General features: G+C 40.5%; 1 protein-coding gene and 1 pseudogene across 1 annotated transcript in view; both read right to left on the bottom strand.

Moving 5' to 3' along the window:
• The window catches only part of ST6GALNAC5 (ST6 N-acetylgalactosaminide alpha-2,6-sialyltransferase 5), a 145,115-nt gene that overhangs the window by 38,241 nt on the left and 86,850 nt on the right, over nt 1-20,024 (bottom strand). The gene's annotated exons all lie outside the window — the stretch shown is intronic.
• On the bottom strand, nt 2,769-2,887 carry LOC112486090 (annotated as a pseudogene).

Below are 20,024 nucleotides of genomic sequence, written 5' to 3'. Positions count from 1 at the left end.
AAGCCAAAAGAGTGACTGGTGGAATAGCAAGCATTTTAGTGTCCTTGGAGTGGGTGGAGGTAGGTGTGTGTGTGTGTGTGTGTGTGTGTGTGTGTGCGTGCGCGTGCGCGTGTGTGTGCGTGTCTCTGTGTGTGTGTGTGTCTATGAACTGTGCGTGTGTGTGTGTGTCTGTGTGTGTGTGTGTCTATGAGGGGAAGAAAGAGAGAGAAAGAGAGAATGATTTCAGATTTATGGGACTTTTTCAGCACCTTTTAATGCTTATGATGTTTGTACCTAGGACAAACAGAATCTATAAAGGGAGAGCTGGGGACCAGGGATAGATATAGAAGTTAGGGATGCAGAGGGCCTGGAAGATGATCTGACCAGTTTTCAGGTGACATAGAAAGGTAGGTCCCAGCAGATGGAGTCAGGGGATAAGAAGCTTTCTAACTCTCTGCACTGGGCAGCCAGAGATCTGGTGTTCCCTGGACTGTGATGGTCCTTATTTGCTCTATCACTTCAGGCTTGGAGGCTGCTAAACAGTTGTCTGTGTGGCGCCTCCTTCTGTTAAAGATCATATCCTGGCCTGGTCTCCACAGGCAGATCCACTGCCCTTTTTTTCTCTGCAAAGAGTTTCTGGGCCTCCCATGTCAGAGTCTATTCTGAAATCCCCATAATCAGGCCCAGTCACTGAGACCTTCAATGATCTTTCAGATGTGAGGTGCTCTCCCAATCCACATAGATGCAGCTGCGACTTGAGGCCCTAAGGCCAGGTAAGAGTGGTTTTCTCCCAGCTTACCCCCAGGAGGATACCACTTTCTATCCTTAACCTTCCATGCATCGTACAGCATTCCATTCCAGAAGCGAGGCTCTGACAGCTTAAGGGCATCGGTATGAATCAATTCATTCACCCACTCAGCAAGTATTTCTTGAACATCGACTCTTGCCAGGGGCCATGTTAGGTTCTGGGAATTCAATGGAAAGTAAAATAGTCACCACTTCTGCCTTCATGAAACATACAGTGTAGTGGGGAAGACAGATGTTGTTAATCAAATAATTGTAATTATAAACTGCAATAAATGCGAGGAAAGAAAAGCACCGAGAGTTATGAGAATACTTCTGAGGAGCTGATCCAGGTGGTGTGCAGTGTCAGAATCACAATGCGGTCCTGGCTTCTGAGAAGCACCCGAGCTCCCAAGCCCACAGGAACCACGCAGGCCTCTCCTCTGCTGCCCGGGGCTTGTTGCTTGGGTTCTCTCTGAACTCTCACCCTGACAGTGACCACCTTACCTGAATGGGCTATATGTAGCCAGCTATATGTAGCACAGGACACCCACCTATGACGCCCGATTACTTCCCCTTTTGCAAACTGTCCCATCTGCTTTGTAGCTTACGATTTTCTAGTTGTCACTGCAATGGCCCAATTCTGCCATACCCCCACGCTCAGCCTTTCACTTCTCTGCATAATAAAGTACAGCAGGTACAGAAAAAAATGCGAACCCTAAATTCTAAATTTGAATGCTCCTACCTCCTTCCCTGATTTCTGAGCCTGCCCTAGATTTCAGGTCTGCTTTTATGGAGTTTCCTCCTAGACCTATGTCATCTCACAATTCAGAAAGGCTCTGGATTTCATTACTGGATGGTGCTATGTCAACAAAAACCTGTGGTTCCTTTTCATGCCTCTCAGTGCTGGAAGGGCTTAAATAGCATTTGTCAGCACATAGGCTCTGCTTGACTCCGGTGGCCCTTGACAAAGATTCCTTGATCAAACTTTGGCAATGCTCCTCAGAGCCTTCTTCTCTACTAGGCCTGTGAACCTTTGCCTATAAAGACTTGAACAAACACTAACATAGTTTGAGGCTGTGAACCTAGGATAACTCTAGCTCCCCTTAAAGTGCCTGCCTGAGAAAACTCAAGGCTGTCAAAGGAATGTACTGTTTGTTTCAGCCAACGCCTAAAGATAGGCCCCTGTCTCTCAGCCTCTGAGGGAGGACGGAAGTCTAAGTTCAATAAGTGCCAGTTAACCCAGATGGATTTCATATGGACCAATCCTCTGTTCTTGATTTTTATAAGTTTTCACATCCCTGATTCCGTCAAACCCTGGCTCAGACCCCTTCCTATGCCCTCATTTTCTTTTTAAAACTCCCCAGTCATTTCTGTACAAGTCGAGTTCAGTTTGCGTTGGACTCTTCTCCTTATTGTTTCCCTACTGAACCAGTGTATTACTGATTAAAATCCATCCTTATCACTTTAACTAGTGTCTAACTTTACCTTTGACACCCTGAAACTGAGACCGGGCTACTCTCACCTTGCTCAGAGCTGTACCTAGAAATGTGCAAAGCATTTTTAGTTACCCAGAAAAATGAGTTTCTGTTATATGCAGGATAAACATCCAGTGTGTTCATTTGCTAAGGCTGCCATAACAAAATACCACAGACTAGGCGGCTTAATAAGAGAAACTAATTTTCTCACAGTTTTGGAGGCTAGAAGTCCAAGATCAAATGTCTGAAGGTTTGGTTTCTTCTTAAGCCTCTCTCTTTGGTTTGCAGATGGCCACCTTCTTGCTGTATCCTCAGAAGGCGGTCTCTGGTTCTGTTGTCTGTGTCCTAATCCCTTTTTATAAGGACATCGGTCATATTAGATTAGGGCCCACCTTAAAGACCTGATTTTAACTTAATTACTTTTTTACTTATTTATTTATTTTTAGGCGAGGCAACCCTTGGTTGACCTCACAGATTGCAAAGATCTTGTCAGTTTATAATCCCTTATTTTTTTATTTTTATTTTTTATGCCTACAGCACCTGGTCTTCCTAGGTGGTCTCCCATCCAAATACTAACCAGGCCCGACCCTGCTTAGCTTCCGAGAACAGATGTGATTGGGCTTGTTCAGGGTGGCATGGCTGTAGACAACTTAATTACCTTTTTAAAGTCTCTATCTTTGAATAGAGTTATATTTGGAGGTAATGGGGATTCAGATTTCAACATGCAAGTTTTCTGGGGGGGATTCAATTCAGCCCCAAACACCCAATTTTCTCAGAAATATTTATTCAAAAAGAACACAGATATTATAGGAAGGGAAACAGAAAGGTTCTGAAATATCATCTCTTCTAAAACAGCCAATCCAGGGAAGAGTCTCACTTTTGGATGTGAGAACAAGATTGGGAGTGAAATCTAACTACTCAAAGGAGTAATAAGTTTTTGCATATTCATTTTCCCCCATACATATAACTAGCTCTGAGTTTTCATGTTAAAATATCAAACAAACCCAATTTTCATAACGATTCACAGTGTGACCATACCAAGGTAGAAGAGACAGAAACCTTCTTCGAGTTTCATGTAAACTGATTAACAAATCATGCATCTAGCTTGTGTTGCTGAAAAGCTTTGAGTCTGATAAGCACTTCTATTTTCTGGATGCAAGCATTCATTTGAAGAACACAGTGGATCTAATACTGTTGCAAGAAAATACTGGATTGCATTGGCTTCCTTGGCCTGCATATTTTAGGGATACAAACTTCATATGAAAGATCAAAACTTTTCAGAAAACAATTTCTTGAGTCTGGAAAAAAATTTCAACCCAAGCATATGTCAAATGAAGAGTTAGGTAACATACTGTGTTTGTAAATCTCTCAGGAGCTCAGTTGTCTTAAGAAAGATGCAGTTATATTATGGAGCAAGCCTGCTTCAGTGAGGTGTTTGCAATTACTTCAATTTTCTGTTTTTATGGAATTGGTGGCAAGTGAAATTTTCATTAAAGTAATTAAAATACCACTTTCCTTAGAAGAGAGGAATGAGGCGTGCTGGGCTTCTAGGAACTGGCAATGTCCCAAATAACATAAAAATTCAGATCTAGTACTTAGTTGGCTGGAAAAAAATTTAAAAAACAAACAAACAAACAAACAACAACAACAACAAAAACTGAGGTGTAGCACAGACTGCTGAGTAACATGACAGCATCTGTATATGAAAGGCATTTTTGTTCTTATTAGGAGGTCTGATTACATAGTCCTCAAATTTCCCCTTATGCCTCCTGAGATGAGTGTGAGGTGCAACCTTGTAAATTGTCAGCACATAGAAAGCTAAGATTTAGAGAATGGTTTCCACTGTGCATCCTATAAAATGTGTCCCATGAGGAGGATTAGTATCAATCACAGCCTTATTGGAGAGGGAGATGGGAGCCAATAATAACTGGCACTATCAACTAGAGTAATGGTCTAAGAAGAAAAAGCAATCAGAGAAGAGAAAGGAATATCCCGAAAGAAAGAGAGAAGTAGAAAATCAGAGTGCGATGTATCATATTGATGAACAGGAGCTGTTATGCAGGACAAAGGCTCGTGTGAACAATGTGTGTTCTCAAACAATGGACATCGCCTCCTGCTCAGCTTCAAGCAAATGAGAGGAGACTTACCTATTACACCTAGCAGCCTGAATCTGGGCATGGAAGCACCAAAGTGTAACGAAGTCATTACTACTCAGGAGTCTTGCCTATCCTACTTGAGAATCATTTGCTAATTTCAGAGTATTCTAAAAGAGGAACTGCCATTCTAGTTTCACAGGTAATTTCATCTTGGAAAAGAAAAAAAGCAACATTCTCTAGCTCCAGCCAATTTGGTTAGTTAGATTCTGGTAGACTTATTTTGAGTCATTATTCCTCAGGGAGTGAGTAAAAAGGCGGGGGGTGAGAGGCGGGTGGCAGAAAGGTTTGACTACTTTTTTAAAAGGAGGCTGACTTGACTCCTTTTTTTAAAAGACTGATTTGAAGTTTTTCATAACTTAGAATCCTTTGACACTCCTCTCATCAAGAGGGACAGTCTTGTTGCCCTGTCTGTGGGCTCACCTGTTGCCCTATCTGTGGGCTGACCATATCACTTCACCTCCAATGAATAGAATATACTGGAAATTGTCACTGGGTGACTCCAGAGGCTAGATTAGACATGGCGATATGGTTTTTGTCTGGCTCTCTGTTTTGGGAAGAAGGACCCTGAAACCCATAGCCCACTCTGCGAGGAAGTCCAGGTACCACGAAGAGGCCGTTTACGGGTGTTCTGGCCAACAGTTCCTACTGAGGTCCCAGCCAACAGCCAACATCAGCCCCTAGAGGTGTGGGAGCCTTTCATGATTCCAGCCCCAGACTCTGATGGCAACTATATAAATCTCGATGGAGATCTGCTCAACTAGGTCCAGTCAACCCCCAGAACTAAGAGATAATAATAATAATAATAATAAATGACTCTTGTGGTTTTATTCCAAATTCAGGGTAGTTTGTTACTGATACATTCAGTCGGAGATGTGGCATGAACACTATCGCCCTCTCTCTCCCAAACTGTAAGACTATAATGGGAATGAAGTTGAAAATTCTTTGAAACTGCCTCAGGAGTTCGACACCACAGCATTTCAATCACATTCCAGGCGCTTTAAAAACTACCAATTAAACACAAGGATCCCTTCCCAAGCACACATGCAATCTTTACATGGATCTTAAGGAGATGCCACAGTTGTAAAAGCATCCATTATGGTTCAAAGTTATTGCTGAAGCCTATGCTCAGTGTTATTAGAAGAAAACAATTAAGTTTTCTTCATTAGCAAAATAATGTGGATACTTGACTCAATTCTTCACATTATTTTGATAGTATAAGTGCAAAATGAAGGGTTTTCATGTGGAATATGATCTGGGTCTTTTTCCTAAACTGTTGTGTTTGCACCAGGCCCTGACTTGACTTCTGTGGTCTGATTTCAAGACCTTTCGGTTTTCAGGCCGGTGTAAAGTCTAAGATAAGAAATCTGGAGGAGAGAAATGAAACACGAGACACTCCTACATTCCCATAATTATGAGCAAAATGGCAATTTTTAAATGTGACAAGCACATTTTTAAAAACATGCACCATGGCTGCAGGCACATCCGAAGTGGGTTTTTTAGCAAAAGGAGCTAACCTCCTAACCACTGCAGTAGCAACTGGGCAAGAGCTTTCAGCAACCTTTCTGCCATTCAGATCATGGTGGGCAAAGGACTCAGGGGTGACTTTTCCATTAAGCTGGGTTAATCATAAAGTCTGTTCCGAAGTCCCTCCAGGCCAGGCTTTAGAATTAACATTGAGCATGGTGCATGGAGATGGTGCTCCGGACAGGGTGGGGAACTTTCTGCTGGAATCATCTGCATGAACTGCTTTCACTTCTCTGCTCCCCTTTAAGATGCAGCTACCTCCGTGGGAACTCATGGGGGTTTGAGCATCATGCGCTATAATATGATAAACATAGCAGCAAAAGCAAACCTGACTGGGACAATCCTCACTGCGCTGAAGGGTTTTCTCCTGCCCAACGTCATCTGTGCTCTGAGGCACTTTGGTGGTAACAACAAAGCACGCTGCCTCTACCGCTTCACTCAGCTGGCAGGAAGAGGCAGTTCTTTTCCCTTTACACGTCTTATATAGAGAAAGGATGTGTTTTCCAATGTTCCATGCCACTGAGCTGTGGGGAATGTTTTAATACTTCTGCCTCTAACAAATTACACTTGGGAAGATCCAGGTATATTCTCCCCCTTCCCTGTCATCCAGAGGATGACATTTCTTGCAATGGAACAGTTTAAGCAGAGATGGCATTTTTTCCTTCCCCAGAAGCTCAAGGGATTTTACGTGGTTTCACTTCTTCCTGGGGATTCAAAGAATCAATGTGTCCAACTGGCAGGGCCCAGGGGCTGGGTGGAGGCCCCCCACCCCCCTCAAATCTTCTGACAGCCCTTGTCTCTGGTTCCCTGGGGGAAATGTCATGTTCATCTGTTGTGTTATTTCCTTATTTTCCTGCTTTCCTTCCCTCATGCTCACCTCTTTCCACACTACTGAGATTCATAAACTTTCAATAATATACAGTAAATGATCACTTTTCTTTCTAGCAAATCAGGATACAAACCAGGGGTTGCAACATTTCAAAATCAGAAGTTTCTAATTAAAAAATATAAGATACATGCAAAAACCAGAGTATTAAATTCCTTTGAAAACTTATAGGATCTGCGTTACTGGGTCCCTATTCCCTCATGATCTCAATCATATGGAGCTGACACTTGGAGAAGGAATTTGTCACATGCCCTTGGCATTCGCCAGGCCGGACTCATACATTTATAGCTCCTTCCTGGCTTCTAGAGACATCTGCATTTGCATCCCCTAAAACTGTAGCTACCAGCCCTGTTCTCCGGTGAACAACGAATAATACTATCTGTCATTTTAATATCTTGTGGAAACAACCCCTATTCTAATTCATTGACATTCTAAAGTTGAAGGAAATAGAATTTGGCGTCATGTACTTGAAGAAAGGCTCTCACCACCAGTGCTCCCGGCATTTACTGCTTGGGAGGGAGCCGAGAGGTGCTAGTCTCCACTTTCTTTTTGCCTTTTCCTGGTTACACAGTCTGTAACACAAGGCTTGGACTAGGTTTGCTCTCCTCATGCTCATCAACCCTGAAATATTATAAGAAGACCCAGTCTCCTTGTTTTGAATGAGCCTATCCAGACTTGTAGCACGTAATGTCCTGTTCATGCCAATGCTAATTTCCCTTCCTTTAGAACTGCTCATGTCAGTCAGGAATAAAAGGTTTTAATACTGAGGCTTACCACACTGTTTTTTAAAGAATTATGAGTATATTACTTTTACTCGATTAAAAGGGAAACATTTAAGAAGTTGTTGAAGAGCCTAATTTTAGTGCGATAGCCCACTCCTTTTGTGGATGGAGGACAACTTAAAGGCTTGAGAATAGTGTTACTTGAGAATGGTGTTATTTTCTCCTATGCATTTGGAAAAGAAAGTAATGTAATGTAAAAGAGAGTTTTCTTCAAATGAAAAGACTGACATACTAAGAAGTCAAAGGCAGTGTTAAACACCACCGTGAAAGCAGCTTGGACAGGAAGCCTGGCCTCAAATCTCTGACCAGCTCCTTCCCTGACCAGCAGCCAGTGACCTCGATCAAGCCACTTAGCCTACACAATTCTTTTTGGGAGAAAAATGTCTGTGCGAGCAATCACCATTGTGTGCTCTGTGGCAGAAGCATTACTTCTTCTCTGGCCGCTCAAAGAAGTACTTGACAGTGACCCAAAGTCAATCTTCCTTCCTCCTGGAGAGGAGCAGGAGGAGGAAGATGGGGCCAGAGGCCTGGCTCTCCGGAAGCAGCCAACTTACAGTTTACAAGCTCCTCCATGAATAGACCAGCCCTCCTCTCCTCTTTTCCACCTTGCATTCTAAATACCAAACTGCCTGTTAAGCTCTGTCTTGCCTCTGGGGCTTCGCATATGCTGTTGCCTCTGACCTAAAAGTGCTTTCAACTAGCTTGCTCTGCTTATCCTTGAGGCCTTATGCCATATCCTCAAGAAAGACGTTGCTAGACCACCCCCAAGACTGAAAGAGGTGCCCCCTCCAGACCCCCAAAGCACTCATGCTCCAACCACTTCAATAATGTCGACCGATACCATTTGCTCTCTTGCTAATCTGTCTCTCTCCCTAGACCGTGAGCTCCTTGAGGGTACAAATAGTAAGTGCATGGCACATAATGAGTTTTCAATAAATTTCTGTTGAGTGAATGAAAGAATAAAGGATGCGCATATGCATGAGAAAATTGTTAAATTGGAATCTGCTGATTGAGGAAATATAGTTTGGGTAAAAAAGGATCTTGCTCTGGAGATCTGGAATCCAAACCCAGTTTCATTGTTAAGTAGCTACATGACATTAGGGAGATCACTTGAATTTCGAATTTCCTATGCTATAAAACAGAGATTTAAAAACTCTACCCTTTTTACATCACAAATTATTGGGAGAAAAATGTGGAAATTTTTGCACATGGCCGTGTTTCTTAGAAAATTCCATTCTGGTTACCTCTTGGTGGTCCATATCCAGATCCTAGAGGTCTTCTCTGCCTAAGTCTCGATCAGGTCCCATGGCATAAGGAAGGAAGTGAGTTGGTTTGGGGACCCAGTGGAGATAAGGAAGCATGTATATAAATATGAGTCTGTGTCTCTTCCTCCACGACTCACTGGCCCACCCAGTAAGGCTCTACCAGCCTGGGCCAGCAGTGGGTTTTAGAGGTTGCCAGTCAACTTATTCAAGAATACATTCCATTTTCGAACATCTTCTGAGAGGGTAGTGGTTAAAGTCGCAAAATTCATTGCTTGGCTCTATCCAAGCCTTTTTTTGGGGGTGGAAATCTTCCTCCCTACATCCTTTATTCATAACTCCCAGAAAAGCTATACTAAATCTGCCATTGCCTCCTGCTAATTGCCTGTAAATCACCCATGTGTGAAGTTCCACATGCCTATCCACAGGCATAAAGTTGAAGGGCCCCACACATTCAGAGGCCCTGATGGGGAATCCTGTCATTTGGCTGATGGAATGGTAATAGATGTGGAAGTAAGTGATGCATAATGGATCATGGGATTTAAAAACCAACTTTCATATCCGAGCTGCCTGACAAGGTTAGGGGATTAGATGGCTGCAGCCGCATCAATTATGAAAAAGAAAATATTCTCCCCTTCCCTTCCATCTCAGAAGGTGGTAAACATTTTATATTGGTTCCCTCTGTAAGAGCAAAATACCTGCTTTTATCGATCGGTCTGAGGTCTAAGTAAGTGGAAGAGATAGAAAAAGCTGGTCCCAAGAATGACGGGCAATGATCCTTTACTTATGACTTTATCCACAATTTGGCTTGACAGTTGATGGGAAATGAAGTGTGATCAATTTTAGCTGACTGAAATTGTTTCCCATTGACTGACCTGCCAAATCGTTGATTGAATAATTAGTTAAAGTTTAGTCTGAGCAGCCATATTGCACAGCCCTCTTCTAGACAAGTTCTAATGGCATCTCAGAAAGGTCAGCCTGCCACCTCAAGCTGGGACATTAATTGTTTATCCTTTCACTTAAGGGGGTGAGCCATCACATCAACATAAATAATTGTAATAGGCAGTTGGGAGAAGGGCTGTAAGGCAAGTCACTTAGAGAAATACAATGTAGCATTAGGATTTAGGGATGGCTTTTCACAGAGGAAGGTGTATCTAAATGCAAATAGAAGCCCAGGAGAAAACAAGTCACATCTCTGGTTAAAAGTGGATGCTTCTAGTGATTAAGGCAAGCAGCTACAGTTGGTGAGAAAGTTGCTGGTAAAGGCAATTATATAATAAACAAATAACAATACCCTTTTCTCCCTATCCCCCCGAAAACCAAAAAGCACCTAATCCCATGCCTGGAACATAGTGACCGCTCAAGAAATATTAGCTCCTTTCCTTCTTGGTAATTCTAATTTCACGAAAGGGGCTGAATGAATTTTAATATCACCCATTGTCCAGGTGGTATTAACATGAACTCACACATAGAATCTCAGAGGAAGCTCTAAAAACAGGGAGTCTGACTTTATACTGAGAAATAGAGCCCACTTTGGGGTTTTTGAGACTCTGGAACTGGGTTCCCACACTCCATAAAAGAAGTTGGAGTTGGGTGACCAGTTGGCTAGTTTTGGTTGTTCACGATGCACTTGCAGAATTATGGGGCCACCTCTGCTTTGTGTTTTCCAGTGCACACACTGCTCCCTCTGCCTGGGATGCTCGTCATATCAGTCTGCACAAATCTTTCACAGCATACAGTAAGGCCTCCTTTAAAGGGCTTTCTTGGACTTGGCTTTCCCACTCCTAAGAGGGACAGTCACCTTGCCTCACAGATGCCATACTTACTCTCAAACACATCTACAGAAACACCTCATGAAGCTGGTTTTCTTATCTGTCTCTACAACTCAACAGTGAGATTCTTGGGGAAAAGGACTGTTTTTTTTCTTTATTTCTATTTCCTCTTAAACTATAGCCCTTTCTGCATCCCCTACAGTACTGCCTAGTTCATCAAAAGCACTCGATAAATGTTTACAAGTGAATAAATGAATCTAAGATGTATTAGAAACCTCTCCTACTTTACCCACGATCTGCTGGAATTTTAACTAAAAACATCAAGGCCAGTTTATCACAAAAGCCCATCTATCAGCTCACAACCACCAGGGGCTCACCAACCAAGAGGAGGTCTGTTCGATTAGGACTCGTCCTTCTAGCTCTCCTGTCAGTACAGAAGGATTTCCACAAAACAGAAAACCTAACAAGGCTTTTAATCAGAATCTTAAATTATTTTAGCACATTTTGTACCTTTCTACTCTTACTCTTACTAGTTTTAATTGGCATTCAGAAGCAAGACTCCCTTCCACTCCCAGGTTAGGTGAAGCCCAGGAACTGCTTCAGATTGATGCTTTTCCTCTCTTATTTCCAGAGCAAGTACTGACCTGGAGCTCCTGTGCCTTCCATCGCCATCTTGACACCTGATTGCTGGTGTTCTACAAAGTCTATATTTCTATGGGTTTGGCCATTAATCAACTAAGTATGCTCCTGGCCACAGATAGATGGTCTAAGTTTCTCTAATGCACAAAAACCTCCTAAACGTTATTTCTGTGGAGGGAGAAACTTTCTTTCCCTTCCCATAGACTTTCGTATCTCTCTATTGCCCAGTGATGGAATTTCCTCCAGTCAAATTTCCAAAATCTTCTGGTAACTTTGATCGGTGCAGTTTGGTAGTTTAAAGTCTCAGGCACCACAATCACCAGGTTTGGGTTAAATTTCAGCTCCACCACTCGCCAAATATGGGATCTTGGGCAAACCACTTAGCTTCTCACATCTGTAAAATGAGAATAATACCAACTCTTTTAAAAAAAATGTGTTATCATCATAATGATAACATATGTAAAGCACTTGGAACAATATCTTGTACATGATAAGCAGTCCTCAATGCATGTCAATATGTTATCATTATCATTATATTACAAAATAGAAATATAATTTAGAGGTACTATATACAAAATAATTGTATACTATGTACACAAATGTAAAAATAAAATTATATGCAAAATGAAAATAAGATATTATTATATATAAAGTAAAAATAAAACAAGTTCAACTAGTCTGAGGTACAACTATGTAAACTACCAATGGGAATTGCTCTCAGGGACAGTTATTTCCACACCTTTAGAATCATTTAGGGTACTTGATAAAAACCAAAAATAAAATGGGCTACATCCTTCCAGAATAATGGTTAATATCTAATGGTTTTTCTGTCCCTGACAGTGACTTTGTACTCTGTTACTCCAGGGGTTAACATGGTGCTGCTTTCACCAAAAACACTTTTATGTCCCTAAGTCTCTACTCCTGTTTGATTGTATGGGTGACCTTGTACAGACCAGAGAAATGAAGACACGTAGAATAAAAATGTTTCTACATCTCTTAATTCTGTCTGGGGAGTCAATGCTTCCCACGGTAAAAGTTCTCATTGCTCTAATCGCTGTCCTACTGAATGCCACTCATAAGTTACTGCTCCAGTCATGCATGGCCTTGGGAAAAGCCAGAGCTTATTCCCAGCAAAGAGTCACCTACCAGTCAGGAAGTGTTAGGGTATCCGTTGTCTGCTTTAAAGAGGTCAACAGCAGTAGCCTTAGATTTCAAGGAAAGGGATCAGAAGCTTTTATTTGCACTGAAACATCAGGGATGAAGACATTTCTGCCTCTTGAGGGTCCTCAACATCTAAATGACACATAGATTTTTAGGGGGAAAATAGAGGCAGCTCAAGTTTCCTTTCAAACATCATTTTCAGAAGAACTACTGAATTGAATCAATTTGTCCCCACTTTGCAGTTGCTTCTGGAATTAGTCTAAGAATTTTCATTTCCAAATGAATTATAATATAATCTTTGACATATTTAAGGAGGGGAGTGGACAGATATTCAGTCCAGAGTACCCAGGTGTCCTGAAGCCATAGTTTCAGATGACCGTCACATACTGGTTTGCTAGGGGAGAGACCATGGGCCACACATTTAAGTGGACAGTGTCTCAGGCTGAGGAAGTGTGTTCTGAGGAAGGAGGGAAACACTGCCCAGAGCAGAGCTGCCAAAGACCACTTGTTGGAACTGTTAACCTCAGTGGTTTCAATTGTACCTGGCAAGACTATTGTTTTTCATCATAGTCCATCTCTCCAATCAGTAGTGAATAAATATTTATTGAGCACTGACTGTACACCAGGCCCTGAGCTTGTGCTTGGATAAAATGGACACAGTGAAGCTCCATGTCTACAGTGCTGTCACTTCATGGATGGTCATTGGTAAAAATGCCCAAGGGTTTTGCTTCAAGGTCTCTTGGAGCAAACATTGTAATGCTGTCAATGTGGCTATTGCCAAGCTGGCTGACAACTCCTTAAATTCAATTTTTCTAGCTCTAGTCTAGAAATTAGAAAGAACAGTACATGGGAAGAGATCAAGGTCACTCCATTAAAGAAAAAAGTATGTTAGTATTTTCCATAAAAGAAGAAATTGACAATTTGTCCTAAGAAAATATCCTAAGACTAGTAAAAAACTTGTAGACACTTCAATTTCCACTGTGATAGAATTATGATTTCCTCAGGAGAAAAAAATATCACCCTATAACAAGGAAGAAAGTGAGACACACACACACACACACACACACACACACACACACACACACACACACAAAAGTGAGGAGAAAAATACAGTCCCAGAGAGAAATAAATCCAGATCAACTTCCTGTCACATGGCGGAGCACAGGAAGATGGTATTTTCTCACACAGCATCACAGTTAATGTTGCTCATATAACTTATCTGAGAAGTTTATCTTTCTCCCTCATTCATTTCCTCTCTGGATCCCTCTCCTACCTCTAATTTCTTTTTCTCCGGGCTCTCTCCAGCACCAGAGAGCAATGCCCCCGGCAACCCAAAGTTAGTATCTGACTCTCTTTTTGGTGTCTCTATTTATGGTGAAATCAGATTGTTCCAGAAAATGCAGGTAATACAGTTCCTGTACCTATGATCCAAAATTCTTTTTCCCTTCTCCTCTAACCTCATAAAACTCTGGTTCCCATTCATCACAGTCGACTCCCAAACGAACTCCCACCAGGTCCAGCCGCTACCTTCAGCTAAGTCCAAACTGGAAAACACATGATTGAATAAATTCACATTTTGGTAATGGGCTCTCCTAGAAAGTCTGGTGGAAAACCTCCCACGAGATATTTTAGGGAGTTTCTTGCTAGCAATCTTGGAGTTATTCCAGGCAAGGTGCTAGTGTTTGAAGTGCTAGTTTGCGTCGTTGTTGGGGAAAAACTGGTTTTGGGTTGTTTCTGTGGCAACTCCAAGTCATAGAAAAATTGCTCAAATACTGGGCAATACCCTAAATAGGAATCCCTGACTGGCTATGGATGAACAGCAAAATTTAGTTTCTTGAATGTCTTTGTCACAGTTTGACATGGTGCTAGGATGATTTACAGAGTACCTTCCCTGTAGCTTAGATTCTGGTACCAAGAGCAAGGCCAGAGGTACCTGTCTATGGTGATAAAATTGTATTTATTAAGATAATATCCTTTAGCTGATATTTGTGTCAAGTGCTTACTACAGGTACTGTGCTAAGATCTCTACATGCCTTCTGTTAATATTTCCAAATTTCATGAGGTAGACAGTATTATCATCCCATTTTGTAGATAAACAAACTGAGACTCAGAGAGGTTAAGTCATTTGCCCAAGGTCAAAGCTAATAATTGACACATCTATCTGATTCTAAAGTGTATGCTTTGAGCTCTCCCACGTGCAATTTCTTAATTCTCTCTCACTGAGATGTTTGATTACACAGAAACATGAAGCTTGGTTGCTACCTATAGAAAGCTCTTGTTCATGTAGTGAGTTTCAGTTGGCAAAGGTACTTAGTGCTGAGTGTTCCAGCATCTCCAAACCACTGGTTGGACATCAAGCTGAGCTCATCTGCAGGTATTGAAAGATATTTTTAGTCTATAACAGTCAACTTTTCCAACAAAGTAGTGTTATTTTAAAAACATAGACTTCCACTCTACACCCACAGGACTAAACATACACAATAATAAAAAAAGAAAGAAATTTCCAAAGAAAATGTCTGTCCTAGCCATCCATCACTATGTGACTCCTTAGTGCCCTTTGAGCTGTAAAGTTCAGCTGCCCTCCCTCAGGCAGCAGTGAGGCCAAAAGTTTTAGCTACAAAACCTTGCAGAAAGCATAAAAGAGGTGAGAAACAAATCCATCCGTCTTGTATAAAGATTATAAGTTAAAAGTCAATCTTCATGTTCTTATAGAGCTTTACATCTGCTCTCTGGCATTTAAATACCTGGAACTTTTAATTAACCAAACTATTTTATTATATTCTAATATTTATAAAAGCACAAAGGGGTAGAGAAATGGGAAATAAAGAATATTCTCTAGGCTTTTTTTTTATATATATAATTTTTACACATTTATTCTAACTCCCAAAACTTTTCCATCTACAGTAGAATGCAAGTCCTGAGAGAATAAGAACCTGGACTATTTTGTTGATGGCTTTGTTCCCAAGGTCTAGAAGAATTCCAGGAACAAATAGATGTACAATAAGTATTTCTTAAATGAATAAATGAACACACAATGGACACTATTTTAGAGCAGCTGGGGAATATAGCTCTTGAGGCCTGCGTGCAACTTCAGAGACCGTTATGTTTTACTTACTGATTTATGGTGGCAGAAGAAAATTTTCAGATAACCCTGAGTTCATCAGAAAATTGAATTAAGCAGGTAAGTTGTGGTGATGTGATAGCAGTAATGATATCAGCTCTTTTTCTGCCTCTTGATATTCATACCCTTTGGTAGTATCCTTTATACTGACTCTGGGCTTGGCCAGGTGATTTGCTTTGGCCAATGGGACAAGTAGACATAATGTGAGCAAGGACTTGAAAAAAAGCATTCGTGCATTGGGGCTTGCCTTTTTGCTGTTCTTGGAACCCTGCCACCACATGAACAGGCCTATGCTAGACTGCTGGACAATGAGAGATTCTAGGCCTAGTCACTTCATTGCTCCAGCCAACAATGCAACAACCACCATACATATGACTGAAGCCATCTGGGACCAGCTGGCACCCAGCTGACCAGCAAAGTGACAACAAAAGCATGAACTAGATCAACAGAGATCAGATAAACCTATCCTAGTCTAGAAGAGCCAACCAGTAGAATTGCGAGCTGAATGAATGAATATTGTCTTGAGCCATTAATTTGGAGGGCAGATTGTTTTGTAGTAATGTGTAACTGATAAATAAGTGTTGGCCAAATTACCTGATCACAGGACCCCCTGCAGTGTTGGATAAAAACTATAGATTCCTACATTATCACAGTTCCTCAAAAAATTCAACATAGAATTACCATATGATTCAGCAATTCCACTTCCAGATATATAACCAAAAGAAATGAAAGCAGAGACTTGAACAGATATTTGTACCGCAAAGTCAATAGCAGCATTATTCTCAATTTCCAAAAGATGCAAACTGTCTATTGATGGATGAATGGATAAACAAAGTGTGGTATATACATACAATGGAATATATTCAGCCTTAAAAAGGAATGAAATTCTGATATGCTACAACATGAATGAGACTTGAAAACATGCCAAATGAAGCAATCCAGATTCAAAAGGATAAATACTGTATGATAGCATGATTTCGTTTATATGTGGTACATAGAAGAGTCAAATTCATGAAGACAGAAAATAGAATAGTGATTATCAGGGGCTGGGGAAAAGGAGAATGAAGAGTTACTGTTTAACGGTTATAGAACTTCAAAAAAGTTCTGGATGTAGATAGTTGTGTTGGTTGCACAATAATGCGAATGTACTTGATGCCACTGAATTGTACATTAAAAAGTGACTAAAGCAACAAATTTTATGTAACATAAATTTTACCACAATAATGAAAAAAATCCCCTACACATTCCTGAACCCCACCATGGACCTACTAAGTCACCATTTCCAAGGCAGAAGTGGGTTTGTACTAGACCTTCCAGTCTCCCAAACTGTTTTAGTGTGTAATTTAAAAGAACATACTTATACATTAGATCTGAATATTAGTCACAGAACTTTTAATGCCTCTTTGTTTGAAGGATTAAGTTCAGGATATAAATCCCTCATTATTATGGAAAAGAACCAGATTTCAGATAAAACACAAGGGAACTCCCTTACTAACCTGGAGCCCAAAGCTAGCAAAGCTGCCTGTCTTCCATTTGTTTAGGCATCAAGGGGGAAATACCATATTGAATCCAAAAGGTAATTCTAACCTTTTTATTTTCCTACAATATTAGAACAAGAATAAATTGAATCACTCTGTCTGAAAAAAGTCAGCTGTGTGAGTTTACTTCCCTTTCATAGTCACTAGATTTAAGTAATAATGAAAAAAATATTTCATGAGAATGATTCCGAAATAATTTCCATTCCAGATGTGAATACACTGCTGCTTTTCTATAAGATACTGACTGTTATTTATGCAAGATAGAACTTCCAAATAGTATCCTCAGGTAGGTAATTCACACAGCAGAAATTATTCCATATTCTGCAGTGTATAATTACAAAAGAGAGTTTCATCTTCAAACATTTCACACATATTAGTCACAGAACTTTTAATGCCTCTGGATTTTTGATGGATTACTCAATGATGGTTCAAAGTCTCTGGAGAATTTTAAAACTCTAAACTTTAAAAATTTAAGTTCTAACAATGAGAAAAAAAAAGCCCAACATGTAAGTGGTATATAAAAGAAACTAGATTTTCTTTTCCTGTGAATAATACCCTTCATTCTGTTCGGCACAGAATATAATTCATCTCCTCGTTCATAGTACTTGCAGATCATCATTGGATCTGAAATAAGAATAGATTTTGTTCAATTACACAATGCAATTGTCCTAAACATTTTTTCCTTTAAAATGTCATTCACACAGCGTTTCATATAAAATGCAAGGGAAATCCTTTACTGTAATGGTGGTAGGTACAACCCCAAATTGTTAGCTTCAATGTAACCTGTATTATAGGTATCTAATTTTATTTCTTTGGTAGAAATGAAAGAACAGATTGAATCTTGATATGATACCCACTGTAGTATTCAATGAGTGGTAATTTAGTTGTCTGGATCCTGTTTAAGAGAAATCAAATAATAAAAGTCTTAGAAAAGCTTCAATCCATATGGCAAGAAATAGCACTGCTGGTTGGAAACCTTCTATACAAGATTTTCAGGTTGTTTTGAGCCAGAGCTAGCTGAATCTGTTGTTGCCATGTTCCATATTCCGTGCAAAACTACTTCTTCTAGACCCCTCACAACTTTGTCATGTTCCTTCATGCTTATGTACCACTGTTCACATGTGTCTCTTCCATGAGTATTCTTCTACCCTTTCTTGAAATTAGGAGTTATTGCCTCCACAAAATTGTAGACACTCTGTGTATCTCCCACATGTGAGAACTAAACTTTTATCTCTTAGTTTACTTCCTCATTTTCTATTCACTTATAGGATTATTTTTATTGTTTTATTTCAAATTCATGTATTGTGAAACAAATAAAAAAATAAATTTGTCTTGTAATTTGCACTTCTCAGGACCTCACCTCACCCTGCTCGCTTTACCCAGCACATTCAACCTTGGAGTGTGATAGCCCATCAACCACCTATTCTCCAGGGGCTCATGTGACATTCCTGAAATTGACCCGTCTGGGAACTCTTCTTGTTAAAATATAACACATCTTGGTACAAATCCTGGAAGATTACTCTCATGCATTAAAGTGCCATTTTCTTTCCCATCATCTCTGATGATCTCACCTGCTCAAATGTTGTAATATGATTTCCATCTCACACCTTTGCAGGTTCTTTTCTCACTCAGCAGTCTTTGGAGACACTAACACTGGAAAAATGGAAAAGGGAAGGTGCATTTGCTGCCTATATTTTCCAGAACAATTTCTTGACAATGCCATCCTGGTTCCAGCTGTACATGCTGAAAGAAGTTCCAACATTGTTTCATAAATTTAAACCTTCTGGCTTCAGCTCTGGAAATATGTACTATTGTGAGGATCCCTAACACATGTGCAGAATGGTTAAAAATCTTCTTTCAAATCCGAAGCAATAGCTGTTAATGTATGTTCAAGCCACCATGCCTTGCTTTTTCTCCCATTTAACCTGCATGATACTGTAACTGTGGGCAGGGTGGAATTTCAACCAGAAAGAAATTTAACTAAGTTGAAAATTTGCAAGTTCAAAACATTATGCTAGCATTAAATCATGAGTGTTTTCGAGGGCAAGGATCCCATCTCACCCAGGTTTGCCACCTGGAAGCTTTGTGCAGTGTCTGGTGCAGAGCGGGCGCAACATCTGTACTGAGTGAGGGATAAGACATGATCCCCGCTTCCTATGCACAGAGTCCACATACCCTGATACACAGAAGTCCCCATATATGTAGGAGAGGCCACCTTGTATGAGAATACCCACTGGCCTGGTTCAGCGTTAGAAGACAGGGATTCAAAGTCTGGTTTTGCCAGGAGTTAGCTGTGCAACTTTGTGTAAGTTGCTTAACCTTTCCCTGTCTCAGTCCAGTCTGTAAATAGAGTAGGGGCAATCATATCTGTCACCTTTATAATAAGGACATGTTTGTGAAAGCTCTTTGTAAATGACGAAGGTGTCTACAGCCTTGCAACACAATTGGGCACATTTATTAAGAGCAGAACTTTCAAAGACAATAAAACCTAGTGGTCTCTCTTTTCTATTTATCCACTCGCTTAATATATACTTATTCTACTCCTCCTGGGCTCATTGCTACTTGCTGAAAATGAAATGGTTAACCAAAAGAGACGTGGTCCCTTTCCTCTTGGAGCAAGTCTCATTGATGACATCAACATATATCTAATAAACACATATATAAATGTCAAATAGAGATGGTGGTAAACAGTATATATAGGAATTTAATAGTACATATAGGAATTTATATATAAGAGAGAGAGAAAGCAGAGAAAAGCTAGGGGTTGGGGAGAAAAGAAAGAGAAATAATAATTTGAAAACTGCGGCTAAATTAGCTGTCAGTAAGAATGGCTAGCAAAAAATAAAGTGAGACTTTACTGCTTTTGGCTGATTATTGTCCTGTGTGTTTCTCTTGACATTGAAAAAAATGACTGCTGTGATCTGAGATAGAATGGGGCATTCC

Source organism: Pteropus alecto, unplaced genomic scaffold (genome assembly GCF_000325575.1).
Source record: "Pteropus alecto unplaced genomic scaffold, ASM32557v1 scaffold25, whole genome shotgun sequence".
NCBI classification, from domain to species: domain Eukaryota; kingdom Metazoa; phylum Chordata; class Mammalia; order Chiroptera; family Pteropodidae; genus Pteropus; species Pteropus alecto.
The sequence above is the reverse complement of the archived record's forward strand: the minus strand, read 5'-3'. Positions and strand labels throughout refer to the sequence as shown.